Genomic DNA, 9288 nt, shown 5'->3' on the forward strand with positions numbered 1-9288 from the left:
ATGGTGTTACAGAGGTGCACCCATATGCCTATTTTTGTGGTACACCGGAGAACTACCCTATAATCTCTTCTTGAGAAAAAAAAAGTTACAAGATTTAAAAATAATAAAAAATTGTCTAAGGACATTTTTTTAGTTGTTTTGATGCCTGATTTGAGTCAATCGTTTATATCTTTTTTTTTTGTATGATCCTCCACCAATTATATAAATACCAATACGGTAAATTAAGAACAAAACATAATAAATATTATCAAAACACCTTAATAGACATTGATTAGTTGTGGAAAATGTCATTTTATTGATATTAAATGTTAAAATAAATTAAGTTTTAATTAATATCTTCATGAATTTTATATGATATAATTTTATATTGAAAATATTTGATTTTAATTTAATTTATGTTATTTTGTAGGAAATAAAACGTATTTTGGCCTAATGAAATAGAAAGAAGAAAGAAATAATTAAAGATGAAAGGAGAATGGAAAAGTTGGCATTTTTGCAAATTGAAGCCCATAAATCTGACCCAAATCCATCCAGCCCAGCTCCCTCTCTCCTTTTCTCTCCTGCGGGTCTCACCTCCAAGTGGCATCCTTCAACCGCGCCTGCGACACCTGCAGCAGCCTAAGTGGAGCTCCGGCCCGACCAGCGCCCGACCTAAACCCCCTGACGCCTTGTCTGCCACGTCGTACTGTTGTTGGCCTCAGTTTGTGTCTTGTGCGCCTCTCTCCCAACTGTAGAGTATAGCAAAGTAAAAACAAAAATAAAACCATGAGTCAAGGCACTTTGTCAACACAAAAGTCCAAGACCACCACCATCTCACTTTGACTCCACCAATAGCTCTTTCATTCACGTCTCTCACTTGCATAAAAAAAAAGCAACAACATACAGGAGAATTATTTACTAAGGGCACTATTTTTGCTCCTCCCGGTAGGGGCGTTTCTGTTTTCAGCACGTAGAGAAACTATAACCCAATTTTTTTTTATATGATGGTGTACATTGTAGTTATAGTAGATATCTCACTAATTTTCAAGAATTTCTGAATAATTTATGATGCCAAAAATATAATTCAAACTATCAGTAGCATGCGTGCCTTTTTTTTTATCCACGTGCAACTTGCTATTTTGAACTTTATTTTTCGGCACTGTAAATTATTCAAAATTTCCTGAAAATTGGTGAGATGCCTACTATAACTATAGAGTACATCATCATATAAAAAAAAATTGAGTTATAATTTCTCCACGTGCCAAAAATAGAGGCACCCTTACTGGTAGGGGCTAAAGTGGCACTCCTACTATAGAATTTCCCTATAGAGGTGCCACTTTAGTTCCTATTGGTAGGTGTATTTCTGTTTCCGACATGTAGAGAAATTATAATCCAATTTTTTTATATGACATTGTACATTGTTGTTATATGAGGTATCTCATTAGTTTTTTGAGAAATTCTGAATAATTTACGATGCCAAAAACAGGGTTTAAACAGTCAATCACATTCGTGTCTGTTTTTTTATACGCGTGCAACTAACGATTTTGAACTCTTGTTTTTGACATTGTAAAGTATTCAGAATTTTCTTAAAGATGGTGGAATAGTTACTATAACTACAATATACACCGTCATATAAACAAATTGGATTATAATTTATTTAGGTACCAGAAATAAAGATGCCCCTACTAATAGGGGCTAAAATGTACTATAGAATTTTCCTATAAGGATAAATGCAATAATAATATAATAATAATATTAATGGCAACAATTATATATAATTATACTATCATAAATGTGTATGGATTTAATTTAAGAGTTGTCATTAATATTCTATTATTATTAGTTATTTTAATTATGTTTTAGTTATGGTGTTCTCACAATTTTATAGTAAAATTGTGAGAATGACTATTTAACTGTAATGCCCCAAACTCCAGGGACCGTTACGGTGTGCCTTATAAACAGTGCTAAACTCGCTAATCGAGTTATTTGGCCAAATCGTGTAACTAAGTATGATTAGCGGTTTAGGGATTAAAATTTTTGGTTAAGATATAACGTTTCATTAGAATGTTTATTGTATACATTGGGATCCCAAAAATATAATTTAAAGGTCTATTACAAGAAAATATTTACAACCAGCCGATCTAGGCGGCAAAACAGGGTTTAACCCTAGTTCCCCCTCAAACCTCGCCCGTGGTGGTCGAGCAGCTGCATATGTACACATCGTCACCTAAGCTCTCCAACTCAAGGATGATCCAACTTTCTTTTGCCTTTACCTGCACCACATAGCACCCGTGAGCCGAAGCCCAGCAAGAAAACTCAATATGCTCATGAACAGTAATAACATGTCATCAAATCATAAGGCACACGCCTAGCAGATATAGCCCTAGTCAAGCAGGCAAATGAATTCACGTATTGTTGAGTATAACACATCAACCAATGATCATAATAATCATCCAAGGCTTTTAGCCCCAAATAGAAGAGTGACAGTTGTAATAGTCACTAAGGTGGGTTTATTCCCAATAGTCATGTGATGATAGGGTCACCGGGGCTTTATAGATAAGTGAGCCTTTCTGTAACGCCCCAACTCCTGGGACCGTTACGGTGTGCCTTGTAAACAGTGCTAAACTCGCTAATCGAATCGTTTGGCCAAAATCGTGAACTAAATATGATTAGCGGTTTAGGGATTAAACATTTTGGTTAAGATGTAACGTTTCACTAGAACGTTTAATATATATATATACGTTGGGATCCCGAAAATAAAGTTTCAGAGTTTATTACAGAAAATATTTACAACAGGCCGTTCTAAGCGGCAAAACAAGGTTCAACCCTAGTTCCACTTTAAACCTCGGCCGTGGCGGACGAGCAGCTGCATATGTACACGTCATCACCTAAGCTCACCAACTCAAGGATGGTCCAGCTTCCTCTTGCCTTTACCTGCACCACATAGCACCCGTGAGCCGAAGCCCAGCAAGAAAACACAATATAACATGATATAATATCAACAATAACCATAATAGCCACTCGGAACCAACGGTCCATACAGATAGGTGACAATAGCCAAAAGTCACAATAGTGAGCATCGCTCCCTCTAGCCATGTGACGATAGGGTCACCAGGGCTCAACTGATAAGTGATTCTTTCATAAGCTTGATCAGGACAGGTGCATGGTGATTGGTCACCAACATAACCTTCCTCTCGTCCCTAGAGTCGAAGCTATGGACAACGTCCCCTAGCCATGTGACAAACGGTCACCGGGGTCATATACCTTGGCTATAGTCATCTGGTCGTAGACCAGGCAAGCGCTTATAAGTTCTTCGACCCTAGGGCCGGTCTAGCATTAATGCCATAGAGCCATTCAATGCATGATTCTCGACTCTAGAGTCGGTCCCTGACTAGTCAGTGCCATACACAAGCAAGTCATGCCACCAACCATATACCACATGTTCAATATCCATAAACAAGGTATTTAGCATGCTTACTAAACAGATACCAGTACAATTAGGACCATGTACAACCACAGAGGCTCAAGCTCTGAACAATATCATACCCAGTATACAAAGCATGTCCCAATCACAGGTTTCTCATGCATCACATGCATTATATCCAGCAATCCAACATGCACCATTAACAGCCATGCATGTCACGTTTAATAGTCAACCAACATGCATCAAGAATAGCCATGCATGTCATACATAATAATCAACCGACATGCATCAATAACAGCCACACATGTCATACTCAGTAATCAACCAACATGCATTATAATAGCCATGCATGTCACATATACACATGGTGCAGTTTTCTTACCTCAAAGTCGAGCTAGAACGATTAAAAGAACGATCCTTGAGAACGATCAACTTTTAGTCCTTTAGCGGTCACCTAGTCATAACCAAATATAAGGTATCATCAATAAAAATGATCAACATAAGTTCCCCAATCAATATCTAGCCTTCGGAACACCAATCCCCACTTAACCGGGTACTAGGTTCAACCCCGAGGCCTATGGCTTGAATCCCCAAGCTAAAAACATGTTTTTGGTCAAAATGGCCTTAAGGGCCGCGACCCTCCCTTGCTGCGCCGCGGCGCGCCCTGAAACAGAGAGGGTTTCCCCCTGCCAGACGCCTTGAGCCGCGGCGCACCACAGCCATGCTGCGGCTCAATACCCAGAATTCCCAAAATGGCAGCACGCACCAGCCAACTCTCCCCTGTGTTTTCCTCTCAAACCAGCCCTTCAAACTTGTCCCAAACCCCAACCTAACACCCAATTCAACCACCAAACATCCTCTACAACTCACCCTCATCAAAACCCAAAGTAAACATCACCCAAACCTCCATTAATTCAAACTTTCTACAAGTGATTCACAAGTCAAAAGCTAAAACTCAAAACAGAGTATGAACCAGAAATTAATGGTAGAAACTTACCCCAAACACGATTTGAATCCTTCCCAATGGCTGAACTCAAGCTAAACCTCCCCAAGCTTGACTCCCTAGCTTGCTTCCTCAAGATAGGCTCTCAAAACTTAAAGAAGAGGGTGAAGGAGGACTTGTACGGGAAGGAAGGGAGAAAGAGAGGATAGGCTCTGTTTTAATATCAATCCACAGCCTTCCAAAATTCCTAAGGCTGATATAAATCTTTAAGGTCAAAAGACCATATTGCCCTTAAGCCAAATAAATCCCTCTAAAGGCTTCCGAGGGTAAAACCGTCATTTCCCGCCTATCTCGTTAATTATAATTAACGCTCTCCAATTCCCGCTATTCTCAATATTCCCAAATACCAATAAATCATATCCCATTACCCTTTAATTCCCAGTAATTCTCTAATCATTAAATTCACCCCGAGACTCACCCCGAGCCCTGAACTTAAACCCGTTATGACTAGACCGAACACTTACATCTCATGATCGTCTCATGTCGATTAGCTCAAACCAATCCACCTTATAATGTGGCTATATTAATTAATCACAATCACGCACCCAAAATATACATTTACGCCCACAGTGGCCAAATTACCAAATTACCCTCATAGTTAACATATGAGCCCATATGCATGCATTCACCATCATATAAAAATATAATTCACATAAACATGCATATAATCATTAAATACCATAATAAATCAATTATGGCCCTCCTGGCCTCCTAATAAAGGTCCTAAACCTTATTAGGAAATCTGGGGCATTACACTTTCACTAGCTTAAACAAGATAGGTGCATGATGACTAGTCACCAACATAAACTTCCTCATGACCATAGAGTCATAACCATGGAACTCTGTGTTATATTATTTCATATAATATAATATTAGATTAAATAATGTGACAAAATGTGATTTGTCACACCTTGTAACATATTATTGAGAGTCACAAAATTAGACACATGTGTGTGCCCAAATGTGACATATTTTGGAGTTACAAAATCAGTTACAAATTTGTAACTCCCAAATATTACCCAATAATGTGTATATTATATGTTACACATTTGAGATTGGATTTCACAAAGTCATGATGATATATGACTGTTGGAGACATGTTTTTAACTCCCAATAGGTGTTTGGAGGTTACAAAATCATGTGGGAAAGGATTTGGGACGTTTTGGAAAAATGACTTTTTTATGCTGAAAATGGCCTGTGGCCGCAGCCACTGACTTTCAGTGGCCGTGACCTGGGGGACAGAAGCTAGTGGCCGCGACCACTAAAAAGTCGTGGCCGCAGCCAGTGAGGCTGACAGCCTATGTGAATTTTCAGTTTTTTCCAAATTGAACGGTTCTAACATCCTAAATAACTCCCAGATCTCCATTTTAATTCCATAAACATCCAATTAAACATTGGTAACAGCCATGGGGGTTGGTGGAATTTGAAATTCAAAGGGGTATCTCAAACTCTATAAATATGAGCCTAATGTTCACTTGTATGACACACCATTTTCCATCCACAAAGTACTTGGCTGGAAAATACACCAAAAGACTTGATAATTCCAGAGAGCTATTTCCTAGATAGATCCCTTAGTGCTTAGAGAATACGGGGAAATAAGCTTTTGGACAAAGGTCTTGAACCTTGTTCAAGTTGGTGATCCCCACTACTCTACACTTTGGTTGTGTGAGAGTTTGTTTGTGTTTTCATTCTTTTAATCTTGTTGATCTTATTTACTTGTATTGTTATAGTATTGAGTTTGTAATCTTCTTCTTCTACATCTTTCTATTTACTTGTATTTTGAGCAATTGAGTTGTAATATTTATTTAATCAATATTATATTGTCCATTGTATTTTTGCATAGAGTTGTATTTGGTTTTTCCATAATTCCATTGAGCAATAATATATATTCTCTAACAATCAAAAGCTTAGCTTCCTTTTCAATGGAAGGAGAAACCATGGAGATCATATGAGGATCCAACTTTGAAAAGATGGTAAGATAAGGTAATGCTCTTCTTTGGTTTTCTTAGAAGATCTAATGGTTTTCATATAGTGATAGAAATGAGAAGAAGAAAAGTTTATAAATGAGATTCATTGTTTTCTAATCTCCTTTGTTTTTTAGTGGTTAGATTAGAAGATAATCTTGAGTTTTTGTTATATGTGATTAACATGTAAATAATCTAGTAGATTATTGGGTAATATGATAAGCATGTTATTGAATTGTCTTATTATGAGATAATGATAAATTATTGAGATGACAATTTATGAGTTTTATATGACATGCCTATATATTGATTTTGTGAATCAATTGAATATATCAATATGTGGATATGTGAATTTTTGTATGATATTTGTGATATATTTACAATATTATTATGAGATTAACAATGCATGCTAATATGATGGATACATGTTGACAAATTGTGTGAAATTTCTTTGAGACATAATTATGTTAATATATAAATGTATTTTGATATATACATGAGAATTATCATGATTATTATGGTGTGCCATATAATATGATTATTAAGGTGATAATAATGTAAATATGTTTATCATATATTATTGAAATGTGATGAGTTACCATTTATTTGGTAAATAAAAGGAATTATTTGAGAAATGAAATTTCCCATTTAAGTGTTTACCATCTCACTTTATGAGATAAGAAAAGATGAAACTAAAGGGGGTTACATCTTTTAATGGTTGTGTCTTGCCATTGCAAGAAAAATGGATCAAAGTGGATTAAAAAAAAAAAATTATGGGATGACATATTGACTCAATAGACTTATAATCTAAAGAATGGTCAAAAGAGAAAATATTTGAGAATTATTTAGTGACAATAATTCTTGAATATTGAATATCTCAATGAGGAGATATTACAAAATTGGAGAAGCAATTTTGAATCTTTACACCAATGGTGAATAAAAGAGAACTTTATTCATTTTGGTTAAAGATGGTGATATGTTTAAATTAATCTCGATGAGGAGATAATTTTAAACAAAACATAAGAAATCAAAGTGTTTAAATAAATCAATGAGGGTTTATTTTATTTGATTTAAAGTGTTTAAAAAATTGACATTTTGATTTTGATTTTGATGAGAAAATCAATGGATGTCAAATTGATGTTTTCAAAAGAATCTCAAAGAGACTCTTAGAAAATACACAAAAGTTGTTTAAGTGATTTTGAGATTATTCAGACAACTAAAGTAAAAGTTTCTTTGAAAGAAGTGTGCCTTGTTTTAGCAAGTAAATGAATCAAGATAAACATTGAAGTTTTTTATCTTGATCTATTGTGTGTTTATCATGAAACTTAAGGACTCATGATGAACTTTGAGAATCATAGGTCTAGATTTATCTTGGAGGATAAGCGACTTATTAGAAATGAAGAGATTTCTATCTTAAAGTGATATTTTATTATCACTATGTGAGAAATGTGGGGTGATGCTCCAAAGTTAATCAATTTATTTTGTTGTTAATCAATTGATTAATTTGGTCATCCTATCAAATAGGTGATTTGGAATTCCACATTTTAAATCACATTGGCTATATGTGTATAGAATGGGTAAATCTAGACATGCTTGGTGTCTAAAGTTACTGTTTGTAATATTTTGATTCAAGAAGGAATCAATTTAAAACATAAAGGAGAATTTTAGAAACAAAGAGATTTCTAGAATTAATATTCAAATGTTTATCTTGGATATTAAACTATAAAATAGTGGGGGTGTTGACTATGGTCAAAATCATTATTTTAAAGGGGTAACTATTTTAATCAAACTATGGCTAGCAACAAAGTTTGAATAAAATAATGAGAGTGTCTAAGTATGCATACATGAGAAAAGAAATGATTCAAATGGAATCAATTTTACATCTCAAGAGATGGGACTTAGACTCCCTAAAGAGATTCACGGTTGATGGTAACCTATCTTAATACTAGTAACTAAACTAGTATTAGGTTCAATAAGTAATAACAAGTCAATCAAGTGAATAGATAGTAGTACTCAAATTTTGTCCCATCTGAGATATGAGTACTAGTGTGTTACCAAAATGAGGGTTAAAACCGAAAGGTTTTTTAATAGAACTCAGTCTTGTAAAGACAAGTATTTTAGGGTAACAAAATACTATAAGAGTTCTACCTATATAGACCTAAGGGTGGTGCCGCCCCTCATGAGAATTGGGAGTCATTCTCAAGAAAAGTCTATGAATGGAATGTGCACATGGCCATTAACGGTGCAAAAGCGAGACATTGAGGTCTCAAGTGAACACAGCAAAGGTGTGTGTGTTATCACCGGTTTGTTATCAAGGGATAGTGGTTCAATGCTTCGGCAACCAAAATTTCAACAAACTTTGTGATAATTACACTAAGGTAAAATTCAAGTCGAAAGACATTTTACTTTATGCACCAATGCAAAGGTTTCTATAGAGAGTGATTATTTAATCAAGTGGGGGAATATTATATTTTAATATAATGTTTGATTGATTAAATAAGTGTTACAAAAAGTGATTATTTAATCTAGTGGGGAATGTTATATTATTTCATATAATATAATATTAGATTAAATAATGTGACAAAATGTGATTTGTCACAAAAATGTGATTTTTCACACCTTTTAACATATTATTGAGAGTCACAAAATTAGACACATGTGTGTGCCCAAATGTGACATATTTTGGAGTTACAAAATCAGTTACAAATTTGTAACTCCCAAATATTACCCAATAATGTGTATATTATATGTTACACATTTGAGATTGGATTTCACAAAGTCATGATGATATATGACTGTTGGAGACATGTTTTTAACTCCCAATAGGTGTTTGGAGGTTACAAAATCATGTGGGAAAGGATTTGGGACGTTTTGGAAAAATGACTTTTTTGTGCTGAAAATGGCCTGTGGCCGCGGCC

Source organism: Humulus lupulus, chromosome 7, assembly GCF_963169125.1.
Source record: "Humulus lupulus chromosome 7, drHumLupu1.1, whole genome shotgun sequence".
NCBI classification, from domain to species: domain Eukaryota; kingdom Viridiplantae; phylum Streptophyta; class Magnoliopsida; order Rosales; family Cannabaceae; genus Humulus; species Humulus lupulus.